Source organism: Marmota marmota, unplaced genomic scaffold (assembly GCF_001458135.2).
Source record: "Marmota marmota marmota unplaced genomic scaffold, marMar, whole genome shotgun sequence".
NCBI lineage: Eukaryota > Metazoa > Chordata > Mammalia > Rodentia > Sciuridae > Marmota > Marmota marmota.
In genome coordinates, this window is record NW_026000169.1 from 12,721,022 (window position 1) to 12,736,245 (window position 15,224).

At 36.9% G+C, this 15,224-nt stretch overlaps 1 long non-coding RNA gene across 2 annotated transcripts; it reads right to left on the minus strand.

Moving 5' to 3' along the window:
• Window positions 1–752: 752 nt before the first annotated feature.
• On the minus strand, window positions 753–15,214 carry LOC125611807. 2 transcript variants are annotated; one of them, XR_007342047.1, is made up of 3 exons: window positions 14,621–15,214; window positions 13,804–13,928; window positions 753–3,403 (listed from the first exon to the last, which is right to left on the minus strand). It is a non-coding gene; the product is annotated as an uncharacterized LOC125611807 (long non-coding RNA). The 2 variants fall into 2 exon arrangements; XR_007342046.1 differs by having other exon boundaries at window positions 13,804–15,214.
• Window positions 15,215–15,224: the final 10 nt, after the last annotated feature.

A 15,224-nucleotide genomic window follows, 5' to 3' on the forward strand; every position in this document is an offset into this window, starting at 1 on the left:
GTTTAAGCAGAAATCTTCATATGCATAATGAAGATCTAGATCACAACTCTCACAATACTTTTGGCATAGAAATAGAGATGAAATCCATTATTGCATTAAAAAGTGAGATGTATTTGCTATTAGTTCCAAATATGTCAAAAGAAAATGGATTAGTTTCCTACAGCTAATGCTTATTTTATCCTCTGAAGTGTATTTCCTTAGAACTCATTCGGTATTCAGAGTTCCATTGAGAATATTGTAATATTCACTTTGTTTTTATGAGGTTATTGAGGTCACAGATTGTTTTGTAATCGATTTTCCTATTTCTTAAATTTTAGAACTGTGAGAAAATAATTCATCCTTACTTTATTCAGCCTACATGTTTAGTTTTTTAGCCAGAGGTCAATTTGACACTGTATATTTTAACTTCAATTTTTATGTTATTTTAAGTATCTATTTTGATTAAAGAACTTTACAAAAAATTTTGTTATTTTTTAAATTTTGTTATTTTTCTTTGTGAGTTCAATGATCTTAACCTTGATTTATGCTTCTTTTGTTATTGTATTATAAGTGATCCTGTAAAGTTTTGTTTCTTGAGGGTGCATTTCATTATAAGCAGAAGTTTGTCCTAATTAAAATGAGATTATTGTGGGATACTATATCAAAGAAAAGTGTTTATGAGGTGGGTATTCTGATACTTATTTTCCTTTAATACACATAGTGAAGGCCAGAACAAATTACCCTTTTCAAATAACAACTCTTTAGAAAATATGTCTGGTTTTGGTAAACAATTTTTTATGTTTGACTAAAAGATTAAATTAGCCTTATACATTTTTGAATGTTTAGAAAAATTCACTATCAGAACCTAAGTAAATAGCTGAAAATGTCTAGTGTTTTGTTTTCTTAAGAAAATTACTTCTCACATATGTAGTTTTATCATTCAGCATATTGAGGTAAAATACTTTACAACAAGATTGAAACTACTCATTGTAGCAGTATTAGAGTAGGCTAAGCTGCTATAAGAAAGAGAACCCAAAAATTCAATGGAAAAGTAGAATGAGACAGACATTATATCTTAGGTACATACACGATAGCATGACCAACATGATTCTACAACATGTTCAATCAGGAAAACAAGAAATTACACTTTATTTATGTATGATATATCAAAGTGCATAAATGATTTCTACTGTCATATATAACTAATTAGAACAAATTTTAAAAATTAAAAGAAAAAGAAAAGTAGGGGGAGGACGATTAGGGAGAGGTTGGCTAGCAAGTAGATAAGAGGAAAAAGTTCTAGCATTCAATAGCACAATTTGCTGACTAGACTTAATAATAATTTATAAGGATTTTGAATGTTCTCACCACAAGGAAATGATAAACATTTGAGGTGATGGATATGCTAATTATACTCAATAAATCACTGCATGCTGTATTAAAATCACACCTCATAAGTACATACAATTATTATGTATCTATTAAAACTAAAATGTTTTCTAAAACATGAAGTTTATCTGTTTCCCAGGTAACAGTTCCAGGTAAGCGACCTACCTCGGTGAGCTCTGCTTCCGACAGTCACCAGCAACAGTCTGGTGGCAGCTCTGCCATCAACAGTTGGCTTCCAGGGTGCTCTGGTAGTCACCATTGCAACTAGCTAAACAGGGGACAGGGAGACAGTCCCTGGCTAGGGATTTCCTCTTACACAAATGAGGGAGAAGTTTCACAAACCACCAGCATCCATATTCCATTGGCAAATATCCAGTCACACGACCATGTCAACAAGCTAATAGGGAGATTAGAAAAGATAATCTCTCCATGTGCCCAGGAAGAGTGGAAGAATAGAAATAGCAGAAAACTGCAGCTTTCATATGCCTTTTGATTGTGAAAAACTATAAATAAACCAACAGTATGCATTGCAAGGTCTCTCTAGAATGTTACACACATGACAAAATACAAGAAATAAATAGGTTAATCCATTTCAATTATGAAAATATTTAACAAGGTAAAAACCAAGGCAGGTCTTTCTGATTTGATGTCACCACATCAAAAAGATTTTTGTTACCAAACAGGCATAGGAAATAGCTAACTTTTAAAATAAATCATGTTCTAAAGGCTGGAAATTCATTTTCTCATAGAAACAATGTTCTGAAAATGGCCAGTTTCCAAAATTATTTCAAAAGGGCTAATTTACCTTATGTAGCATGTCTGCAATGAACAGCAGTGGAAGACAATACTGTACTATAGTACTCAAAGTAGAAAACTGTTGACTAGAAATAGTTTTAAGGTATATTTTATAAAAGAAAGTGAAATTTAATTACATTAGGATAAGGTAGAGCATGGGAAGGAAACAAATACTTTGATGTAGTCAAAGTGAACTTACTGTAGAAGACAGAGTTTCTTAGTTCAAATAAAACACCAAGATGTACAACTTTGCTTTTTCCTCCAAATTTTATCACAAGACAAATACTTATATTTACCAGCTGTACATTAAAGGTAGTTTGGGGAACAATATGGGAGGGAGAAAAATAATGAATAGAAATATAGAAAGGGAGGATTCTAGAAATAGGAAAGACAAAGGAAGAGAGAAGGCATCACATATACCTGTCTACGTGTACATGTAAGAGAGAGAGAAGCAGAGGGAGAGACACATTTTAGTTTGGGAAGAAAAAGAGACTAAGACTCACATATGCATGATCTCTTCCAGGGAGGGATGAGAACAACTTGCAATTGAGCTTTTATTCTGGTCTAATCACCAGGAATGTGATTGCTACCTGCAATGAGGATCTTAGATTGGCAGTCACAGTGAGAAGGTGACCAAGTGTAGAGAAAGAATGTTCATAATTGACAGGAATTCAGGAAGAGACTGACCTCTATTTCATTTTTGTTTAATTGGCCCATGGAAAATTCATGGTTTAATATTAAGGGAAACATATCGAAATGCAAACTAGAACAAGCTTCATGGCAGAAGATTCTTAAATTAGTCCAGGGGAAACAAAAAGGGCCCCAGTGAACACTCAGCCTCTTTGCATCTGTCAAGTACACATTTGTTTTCTTCTTTTTAGCTGTTCTGTTTCAGTTCAACTTGATAGTTTCCCTACTGCTTACAGCATGACTTCTGAAGATGCTTGATCTTGAGTAAAAGGCAAATTTGAGCAGCTTGATCTGAGGTTGAGTAGTGTCTTAAATACCGCAGAGGGCTGTTCTCTGTGAGGCTGACTGACTACTCACAGCTTACTGACTGCAGAACTCACCAAGGGATGCTGGTTTCTTGCTTGACAACTGCACGTTCTGTATTCACAGAGACAAGACATGTGGGCTCCTCTGAAATTGTCCCAAACTGCTTCCAAAGACATACTTGGTCTAATGGTGGCACAGGTAACCATGACCATTGCAAGGGTATAGAGAGCTCAGCCTCTAAAGCCTAAACATGGAAAAAATATTCATTTAACTTCCAAACTGAAAACCCCCTTTCAAAATAAACATAATTCTCATACTGGCTGCAAATTATCTAATCAAATCCTTTTTGTGGTTTCAGAGGCATTAATTATTGTACAAACAGATAAAAGTCGGCAAGAAAGGGAATGAAAATGATGTGACTTTAAAACAATATCAGCAGAGAAGGTTTTTTTAAAAAATTGTTTGTCTGTATTCTGTCTCAAATCTTAACTCTGACCCTAATTAGCTGCTAGCAGGTCACTAGGCATCTGTAGATTTGATTCCTCAACTATAAAATGAAGGGATTAGATGACGTGAATTCTAAGACTCCTTTCAGCTCAACAGGCTCTGATTCTAATTTTTTAGCTCAGGTTGTGCAGTGACAGGGAATTTTATTGACTCCGATTACTCGGGGATGGAGCATATTGCTTCATGCCTATGTAAAACTGCCCTGAACAGGCATCTGATAACTGGTTCCTCTGTTAGAAGCTGCTTGGATGGGAGTGATCCCCTTGAAATTATGTACTCAGCTCTAAATGATGTTCTTGAGCTCTCATAAAAAATATTGATGCAAAGTAATTTCTTTTTTAGTCAGTTTTGCAGTGTTGTGACCAAAATATCCAACAAAAACAACTTAAAGGAGAAGAAAATTATTTTGGCTCACAGTTTCAGAGATTGAGTCTGTGGTCAGCTGACTCCATAGTTCTGGGCCCAAGGTGAGGCAGAACATTATGGAAGAAGGGCATGGTGGAGGGAAGCGACTCGGGACATGGCAACTGGAAGCAAAGAGAGAGCTCTGCTCACCAAGGACAAAAGGTAAACCCAAAGGTACCTTTGATCTACCTCCTCCAGCCACACCCTACATGCCTGCAGTTACCCCCCAGTAAATTCATATCTGTGAACTAATCCACTTTAGAGGTTGCAACTCCTGTTATCTAATCATTTTACCTTTGAACCTTCTTGCATTGTCTCACACAGGAGCTTTTAAGGGACACCTCATGTCTAAACCATAAGAGTTCCTCTTCCAAATTACCACTTCATCCCTTTTCCTACTCTAGACAACTAGAAATAGAGTAATTAAAATCATCCTCCTTGACCTTTGCTGCTATTGTGTCTACACTGAGTATTTTCCTACACAGCTTTAGGCTTGGGTGTTGACAACACAGGCTTGGAATTTTAGCTTCCATATTTTATTTTATCTTGCCTTTTTTTTTAAACTTATAATTTTTTTTCCCTAAAACCTCTTCTCATACCTTTATTTGCTGCTGTATAGCATAGCCAGACAGGATTAAATCCCTTATCTACAAGGACTTCCACAGTGCAATCATTACTGCTCTTTTAATACAAAAGAGAAGAAGGGAGATCAACTATTTCTTTGATTAATTTCTGGATTATGATAGTGTTTTTGTTTTATCCAGTACTTTCCTAGGGAATATCAAGTACTAAAATTAAAAAAAAAAAATCTATGCCCTAAGGAGAAGAAAAAAATATTTTCTTTTCTTGAATTACTCTAAGACAACCCAGGGATGAGTTGATTATTGGCTTCCATGTAGCACCTGTAGAATACTGTCCAGTCTTTTTCTTCAGTTTGATATGCTGTCATGATTCCATTAGTGTGTGGAATTTGCAATGTTGAATCCCAAGGACAAGTGACATGAAGCTATGTCTGAGGTTATTGACTCTATTCATTTATTGGTTATAAAGCCATAGTGACTAATAGAGCTCACTAGAAAATAACATTTTTGAACATCAATGCTCAGAAATGAATGCAGGGTAAGCATTTCTAATGTGAAAACCTAAAATCAAAAAGACTTCCAAATCCAAAACTTTTTGAAGGTCAACATGAAAGCCCAATTGATGCTTTCTGATGGCTCAATGTACATAAACCTTGTTTTGTGCACAAAATTGTTTTAAAATATTGTATAAAATTACACCACAAAGAAATGAATTAGGTATATAAGAAACATAAGTGAATTTTGTGTTTAAACCTGGGTACCATCCCAAAGATAATTCATTATGATTTGCAACTTTTTTGAAAAATCCAAAACCTAAAACACTTCTGGTCTTAAACACTTCACATACAGATACCTTGTATTTAAATTGAAAGGAGTGAAGTCATATAATGAAATATAAAATATAGCATGATTATATTTAGTAAACATTATATTCTTAGTACAAATCTATCTTAAAGCCTCACTTAAAATTTTTGATGGTTTTTTTAGGTCTATTTTGAACTGCAGTTTAGGTCATTATTAGACGCTAGAGCAATCTATTTTTGCCATTTCTCATTTCTTCCAATGACACCAATCATTCTAATTTGGGATTTACAGAGTCAAATGTTAGAGCTAGATGTGATATTTGAGACATTTCTGTAAGCCATTGTTATAAGAATGTACCCCACCTGGAATTGCTGTCTTCTTGAAATAAATATACAGGCTTGAGGGGATATACAGGGAGCAGTGGAGAAAGAGAGGAAACTTGGGATAGCCAGCTAAATCTGCCAGTCAATGCTGGAAAGACACCATTATCATGCATGGTTCCATCTTAGAGACATGCAGGAAGGCAAAGGGACTTGCCCAGGGTCACAAAGCTAATTTGTGTCATGTTCCTAAGATGGTCCCTTGCCTGCTAGGAATGTCCTTTAAAATATAGTGATCTGAGTCATAGTCTTCTTTTTCCCACTTTCATTGGAAATTGACTTGGAAACTTACTAACCATTCAAAAATAAAGTAGGAGGTTAACCTGCTTTGCTAGGTGAACATGCAGAAGCACTGACATGCACACTCAATTTGCAATTCCATCCTTATTTTTTCATCTCCACCCAAGCCAATTCTATTCTTTTTGTTTTTAATTTTTTTTAGTTGTTGATGGACTTTTGTTTCATTTATTTATTTATAGGTGGTGCTGACCATCAAATTCAAGTGTCTCACACATGCTAGGCAAGTGCTCTTCCACTAAGCTACAATCTCAGCCAGCCAGTTCTATTCCTTATTCTCTATTATCTTTGATTCTTGCCTCACTTTTTAAATTTTTTGTTAGATGTTGACGGACCCTTATTTTATTCATTTATTTATATGTGGTGCTGAGAATAGAACCCAGTGCCTCTCACATGCTAGGGAAGTGCTCTACCACTGAGCCACAACCCCAGACCTTGCCTCACTTTTTAACAACATGGTACAGTGCAGATTTTGAAGCTGGACTACCTGGGTTTGAATCCCAGCTGTTACTATCAAATGATGGAATCCTGGGGCAAATTAGTTACTCTCTCTATGCCTTGGCCTCCTAATCTATAACACAGGTATAATATGATTTATCTCATAAGGTTGAGAGGATTTAAAAAGTTAATATATGAGCAATTAGAACAATGTCTAACACAGAGTATAGTGAAATAGAAAATTATAATTATTTCCTTTGATAAAAGTACCTTCAGAGAATAATAAATATTATTTAACAATAAAACTTACATACCAGGCATTGTGCTTTATGCATATTATTCCAGTTGATATTCACAGTAACTCTTTTTATGCTATTAATATTATCTTTCCTTTCTTCCCTTATTTTTGACAGATAAGAAAATGAAGGGCAAAGAACTTAAACAATTTGTCCAAGGTCATCCAGACAGTAAAAAGCAGAGCTATGAGAAAGGGCCATGAGAATTCATTTAAAGTTCTATTTTCTTTCATCAGTTGGCTCCCCTCCCATACAGGTTGGAAGGCTAGGATCGCTAAGAGACTGAGGAGCAACAGGAAGAGAAGAGCCTCTCTTAGAAGGTAGCATGGTAGGGATGATGGCACCATCAAAGTCCTAACCAGCTTCCACTGCACCACATGGTGTCCACACACCATACTGCTATACAGTACTGTAATGGTGGAAACTACCCTAAAAATCCTGCTTAGCTGAGGGCAGTGTCAGGAGATGTGGTTCTAATTCCAGCCAAAGTGGTAATAATTATAATATCCATATCATAGTTCTTGGTGTCATTTATTTCTACTGTAGCCTTAGGGAAAAGGAAATTTCTCTTCCATTCCCAGAGTAAAAACATAAACACTCACACCACTTTCCTTTCTTCCTTCGAAGCCCATAGTTGCCAGTATCTTTCTACATTTGCCCCACAGCCACCCATTCTCAGTTGTCAAAGTATCTTCATTAGTCTAAAATGGTATCTTCAGCAGAAAGTCTGGGGCTGGTGAAAGGCCTGAGGTTGTAGGGGTAGGGGGAGAAGGAAGTAATTGCAGTTGCCTTGTCCCTGCTCCTGTTGCCCCTCTGGAGCTCTCAGTCTTCTCCTTCACTTTCACAGTGAAAGTCAGAGCTTTACCCAGCACCTCCCAGGCACATCCCTGAAATGCAGATCAGTCAATTGCATGGCTTCTGTTTTTCACAAAGACCCACCCTGTCTGATAAGTTTTAATGGGCTAAATTTAGAAGGGGAAACATGGGAAGGATTTTTCTTACTTCCCTTACTTCCCATGCTCACCATTAGAAAACTATTAGAAAGTGCTAGAGAAGCTGAAGTTGAATATTTGTTACGTGAAGAGCAGTGGAAGAGATGTCTAAATAGAGTGAAGTACAATTGCAGAGGTGGCCAAGAGAGGCAAGAATCTTGGGCTGCTGCAAAGGGTATTAGCAGAGTAACAAACAGTGGGGAGACTGGCATGTAGGACTGAGATGTAAACTTTAATCCAAGTTTCCCCTGTCCCAATCCAGATTCTCTATATCTAGCCACTGTTTTCCTAACATCTTTAGTTCCTTTGCTGGATATCTCGCCTCAGTCCCAGAAGCCAAGACCAGTTACTACTGCTTGGCACAAAAAAATAGGTGGGAAGAAACAAGGTACCAGGTCCCCTGCTAGAAGAGTAGACATGTTCCTTTCCTTGCTAATTTTACTTGTAATATATTTTCCTTTAGAAACAAGACCCTTAGTGTTGTTCGGCCCCTGCAGTACTGTTAGTAGGATATTTCAGTTTTTACAAGATTATTAAAGGTTGATCTGCTGCATAGTGAAGCCAGATTTAAAATTAGGTAGTCAGTGTAGTTAGGTAAATCGGGTCTAATATCGAGTGAAATCTAAAATGGAGGCCATGTTGAGAATGAATTCCCGGAAAAGTTGAGCAACTCTCGGAATGTTAATGAAGTCCAGGAAACAGCCCCCAACATATTTGAAGATAGCCCATCCCAAAGAAATGTTAATGAACAGCCCCAGCAGATTTGAAGACAGCCCATCCCAAAGAAATGTTAATGAACAGCAAACTTGAAGATGCTGACTTGGAAGTGCCCAGATTACTTCTTTGGCCCACCTGTGTCCCACCCCTGGGGCCTTCCCACCTACATTCCATCATTGAAAACTATAAAAAGGGGAACACAACCGCACTTCCACGGATTCCATCTCTTGGGTTCCCTTCTTCCTCCAGGAGAAGTCTTTTCTGCTGTCCTTTAATAAACTTCTAATTTTCCATTCTGACCTTGCCTCCGCGTGCTTCTCTGGTGTTATTCTTCAACATTGGGGAAGCAAGGACTCGTCACCGGTCAACAGCGGTAACAATAGTACAGTGTTTCCATGTGAAGTAGATACTCTTGGTGCCCTGGCCAGATCCCTTTCTTGAGCTGGTGCACACATCTTAGGCTGCCTTGAGTATTGGTTGCTCTCAGAGATCTACCCTCTTTGCCTAGGTATTAATACTAACCTACTGCCCATGAGTGACTGATGAGGGGTACAAAAGGCTGGCCTCCTTGTGACAAGAGGACCAACTGGATGGTGCAATTCCTACTCAATCAAGAGTTTCCCACAGGATCAAGTCAAAACTGGTCTCTAGCAGAGACCACATTCTGGCTTAGCTCTATCCCTGCTGTTCCATGATACCTTCCTTAATCAATTTCTCTTGAGAGCATACTCTCAATAAGTCACTTGCAAAAGAGTCCCTGTCTCAGGCTCTGCTTCCAGGGAGTATGACCAAGACACATACTTGATCCATATGTGTATTAGAGGTTCTTACTGTCATCAGAACCACCAAATGCATCTCTGGGGAAACCAAAGGTGAGATGAGAGAGTTTGACAGGACCCTCAATCCAAACTTAGACATACAACCAACTCAATTTACAATATGCTTGGGCCATGCCTATGCTTGCTGTCTGGCTGACTCATAGATCACATTCTCTCAAATTCAAAATGAAGCTTTATCTACTCATACTCTAAGCTTATTTTTCTCACTATAGAACATGAATTATGATACTTATTAAAAGAATTAGCCATGTGACACTTATTATTAACCAACACATTTGTTACAATTTTTAAAAATGTGACTGGATGACTCTAAATTACTTCAAAATAATAATAATAATAATTATTATTATTATTATTATTATTGACACATTTAAAATAATTTTTTGTGGGTTTTTTGTTTTGCGTTTTGTTTTACACCCCTGAGTGTAACCTTTGCATCTGAGGATGCTAGGTCCTTGATAAGGAGCTCTAATCAGTCTAGCAGTATTATAAAACAGATCAGATTTCCCAGTTTGCAACTAATAAAAATATAATTAAATACATGAAATTAAAGTGGAACATAATTTAATCTTTCTGCTATGATTCAGAAGTTATATCAGGGTCATCATTATGAACCTCAATTATAGTACTGCAGCAGTCTAGGGAGTTTGGTGAGTGGCGTTCAGGTTGAAAGACGCTAGACAGACCAGATTTTACCGCATGTATTTGCAAAGTTGCAATTTCATAACAGCTGGCATGTCATCCACTATTCTCCTTCAATATTCTTATCCTTATAGGCTCTAGGTATAGTTCCTCATCTCAGCTAACTAAATCCATTCTTTCAGCCTATACAATAATAAAAGAATTGAGATTTTTAAACATTTCATGGGGTTATCCTTTTAAAGGATAACTTTTTTTTAAACTTAAAGACCCAACCATACTTTAAATATTATTTTTAAACATATTTGATTTATTCCTTTTTGCATAACCTTTTGTAGTTTCCATTTATAGCTTATGCTTTACCTTCTTTCCATATAGTACTTTATTATACTGATCTGATGATTATTAGAGGGTCTTTTAAGAGCTTATTTATTATTTGTTAACTACAATTTAATTTCTAAAAAGACACTATCATTAAAATAAAAAGTTCTATACATCTGAGAACTGTTAGTTTCTAAAAAAAATCCCTCATATTAGCCAAATACATCACAATATTTATAGATCATAACAGTGTTTCAATACAAGAACAAGATTTTCATTAGGAATGGGAAAGAATACCATATTTACTTGCTTAATACATACACAGACAAGGGGAGGAAATATGATCTTTTTTTTTGTTTTTAAACTTACCGGTAAAAGTGGCTAAATGAAGGCTTAGTAATTTAGGCCAAATCTCTCACTAACCTAACATGTACAAAGTGAAAAAGTGATTAAACATTAGAATGTATAGAAATAAAGAGGAGAAGATATATATTACTTTTTTCCCAAAATTGGAAAAATCATAGGAAGGCAAATAGATATAAAAAATAATATTAGAGTTTCCTTAATTAATACTTCTTCAAATTCTTCCTGCCATAGACCTGAAGAGTTCCCATCATTTCCTATGCTTAATATCATATCATTCTTCTCTAATCAAAACAAACAAAAAAAGACCATTATCTGTCTGTTCAGATACCAACTTTACAACAACAAAAATGACCTGAAATATCAGATCTGAGATTCCTTCTTTCCAAGCTATTTGAGTCATCTTTTTTGCTGCTCTAACCAAAAGACTCAACAAGAACAATTTTGCAGAAGGAAAAGTTCATTTGGAGGCTCACAGTTTCAGTGGTCTCAGTCTATAGATGGCCAGCTCCATTCCTCGAGGAGAGGCAGAATATCATAGCAGAAGAGTGTGGCAGAGGAAAGTAGCTAGAACACCCTAACAGGAAGCAGAAAGACTCCACTTGCCAGATACAAAATATAAACCCCAAAGGCACACACCCCCTAATGCTTCCTACAGCCACAGCCTACCATCCTCAGTTACCACTCAGTTAATCCCTATCAGGGGATTAAGTCACTGATTGGGTTAAGGTTCTCACAACCCTATCATGTAACCTCTCAATGTTCTTGCATTGTCTCACACATGAACTTTTGAGGGACATCTAATATCTAAATCATAACACAAACCAAGTGAATAGCTACTCATCATTTAAGTCATCTTTTCTGTGAATCCCTTTCCAATCTCCTTTTCCCTCAAACAAAATTCATCATTTCCTTAAATGTACACCCCCCCAAAGTTTATATACACCCTTTTATACCTCTAATGTCACCATAATTATTTATTGTATTAGTTGGCAACTGTGTTTTGCTCTAATTAAGAGATCTACTATTTTTCTCTCATGTAAAAGAAATTTTACAGGTAGGTTGTTTGGTGTTATTAGGATAGCTCTTTTCATCCTCCTGCTATCTTCCCTAGCATATGACTTTGGGCTTCAAGATAACCTCAATTCTACAAGACTGTTGCTAAAGCTCCAGTTATCTCATCCATGTTCCAGGCAGCAACAGGGCTTGAGTTAGTTTGAGGTAGCCTTGGCATTACCCTACCACCAACACATAAAGAGTTGTTTTTCTGGGAGTCCCTACATGACATTGGCTTATACTTAATTACCTCCATCTTCAAGGAAAGTTATACAGTGAAGTTTTTCAGCTGGACACAAACCAGATTTCTGTTACTAATAAAAAAAAAAAAAGGAGAGGAAAGGAATAGACTAGATAGGATTGCTTGCCTCATTTTCCTTTTCTTAGCATGTTTCCTTAGATGGACTGTGAGGCTCAATGAAGGTCCAGATTATGTTCTGTCCATTATTGTAATACCAGTACCTTAGTTTATTTTTTAAAATGTTATTAATTGAAAAAAGGATGGAAATCTTCATTGTTAGAAGGAGGAAAAGCAAAATCTTCATTGTTAGAAGGAGGAAAATCTTATATGTTAGAAGGAGGAAAAGCAAAGAAAGTTGTAAGGTGAAATAAGTAGCATTAGTTTATTAAATGTGCATTGTTATTCACTCATTAATTATTATTTCAACTAGTACCAGTTAAGCTCAGCACTGTACTAGGCCCTGAGTCAGGCATGGGGTATTCAGTGGATGAGTGTAACATACATGCTCCATGGCTTTAACCAGGGTATAGGGCTGAGGTTGGAGATGACAATAAGTAAACACCAATTTCAGGAAATGTGGTGAGAGACCTGAATGACCATTTAAGAGGTCGGGGAATTGTACATTTATTATGGGTGAAACACAAGAGTGGGAGAAGAAGAGAGGGAGAAAAAGACAGGCAGAGACAGATAATAAAGAATCATAATTTATTACTTCTTATACTATAGACCCACTTGTCAAGTCAAAATTTTAATTTTGATGGTCCCCCTGGACTTCCTCATGAAGGGAGTGTCCAATACTTTGCCCTTGGTGGATTCTGACCTACTGATTATTCTCTGTCTGGGTACAAGCATCTTAGCTAGTCTAGAATGGGAGTCATAAATGTGTCCCATAGACCTTACTAAGCCTGGAATCACTGGCTTCCCAGAAACCTATCTTACAGGTTGCTGTTCCTTGGTAGGCCAGTCTACCAACATATGTCTCAAACTTAGCAAAATGATTCCCTGGACATCATAAAAGAGTTGCCAGTGATTTGCATAGAGATTTAGCCCTATAAACTGCAGAAAGCCTATGAACTCGGCTTTCTTGGTGTATCAACACCTTGGTTTGAATTACATGGGTCATGGGATGAATACAGATTTAGCTGAGGTAAAAAGTCACTGCTTCACCAATGTTACAGTCAAACTAGTAACCCTGGTGAAGATTTGGTAAATAATAAAGTCACCTGTCATCTCTTCCTTTAAGTAGTTCAATTCCATCTCTAACATCTGATCAAAAACACTTCTATACCAATTTCTCTTCTCAGGGAAAGAGATGTCCCCCTCACCACAAAATAGAAGTGAGAGAGCAGAGAGGAAAGAGACAGGAAGTCTGAGCCTTGACAACAGAGGAAATGGAAGGAGCCACAAACCAAGGTGTATGCAGGTGTATCCAGAAGCTGGGAAAAGCAAGGGAATGATCTCCCCTCCAACCTCCAGAAGAAACATAATTCATACCTTAATTTTAGACTTCTGACCTTCAGGACTTTAAGACAGTAAATTCTTGTTGTTTGAAGCCACTAAGTTTGTGGCAATTTGTTACAACAGTAATAGGAAATTGCTAAATACTTGCCAGTACATCTCCAGGTGCTTCATCTCCAATTCATTCCCAGTGCACTCTAGCTTAGCCTGTCTCCCTTTACAATGATCTCTTATGAATCCAAATTATCAGGTTGTTTTCTTAAAAATAAAATCTTATTATTAACAGTGTTTTCACAGTATGAATACTTACCCTTTCTAGTTACATATTTTTTCCAAGAATATAATTAGAATCTGCAAGTAGAGTTATTTACACATCCCATCAAAGAAAAACATTTGGTGTGATCCCAGGAAACCTTAACAGGGACATGATTACAGCTAAAAAAGAAAGAAAGAAAGAAAACACCTTAAATTCCTATATGCAGAAGAAAGAATGCAAGTAAATAGGACTAAGTAGGGAAGAGATTTTTCACTGATGGAGGCAAATTCATGACTTTGGTGACTCTGGCAGCCACCAGTAAGGCACACTCTGCTTCGGAAACAAGGATACCTCACCAGGTGCCTGAATCTTAGTAAGGGCTTATCCTAAATAGTGGACATAGTTATTCAATCATAGTAAACTTAATCCTACTAAATGCTGGTCAAATGGGAGTTGATTGTCACCAGTCAACTTGTTCACCTCTGGATGTGTGATAAAACTGAAGTGGGGATCCTTCCTTGTAACCAAGAAAAAAACAGATTAAGGTCTAGCTACTCTGTAAAATCTTACATCCTAATAGTCACAATTCTGCCTGCTATCACTCATCCATGTTTTAAGACTTCCACAAAAGAGTGATGACTTTTAAAGCAAGAGAAGTTCTAAGAAGAGAGAACACTGGCAAATGCCACCAAGATCAGAATAAGATGAGCATAAAGTTCTTCCATTAGTTGACAATCAGACAGTGGTTGATACTGTTTGTAGAGTGAAGGCTGACAAGGCTACTAGAGGACACATTTTACCTTAAGGCTAAACAACTTCTTCAAAAAGATTCTAGTAGAGTTAAGGAAGGATGCATGCCCTATAGAGTCACCTGTAAGTCATATTCCCTCAGGTTTTGATCTGGATGATGGAGAGTTTTTCTCCTCCACAAATCTACCAAATGTTTGTTGACTTGCCAAATTTTAGTCTCACCAGAGCTCCCTCCTCAACCCACCTGCAAGGCAGAGGAACTTAAAAAAAAAAAAAAAAAAAAAGGAGCTCTTGAGTAACAAAAGGTCAAAAACCAAGAAACAAAGGGTCAAAACAATCAGGTCCTGAATCACATGAGGTGTAACAAGTTGTGCTTCAAATTTAATATCCTTGTTTTGACGATAAAAAGCTGGTGTCTGAAATTAAAGGTGCATTCTATAAATGGAGCATTTTCTTGCATCTCTTCCATTATCTGCGCCCATCTCCTTTCATATTAATGGCTGTTGCAGAGTTATGGGGATGTGTGAGCAAAGCCTGGACCAAAGACTTCATTTTTGTCCAATGGCTAGCGTTACTCCATGACATTAAATTTAAAAAAGTGAAGAGTGAAAACAGAAAACAACATATATGTCTGCACTGCACTTCCCAAAGTAGCGATTTCCTTCCCTGATTATCGGCTATTTTTAAAGGCGTGTGTGCAGTGGCGCGCGCGGGGGGGGGGGGGG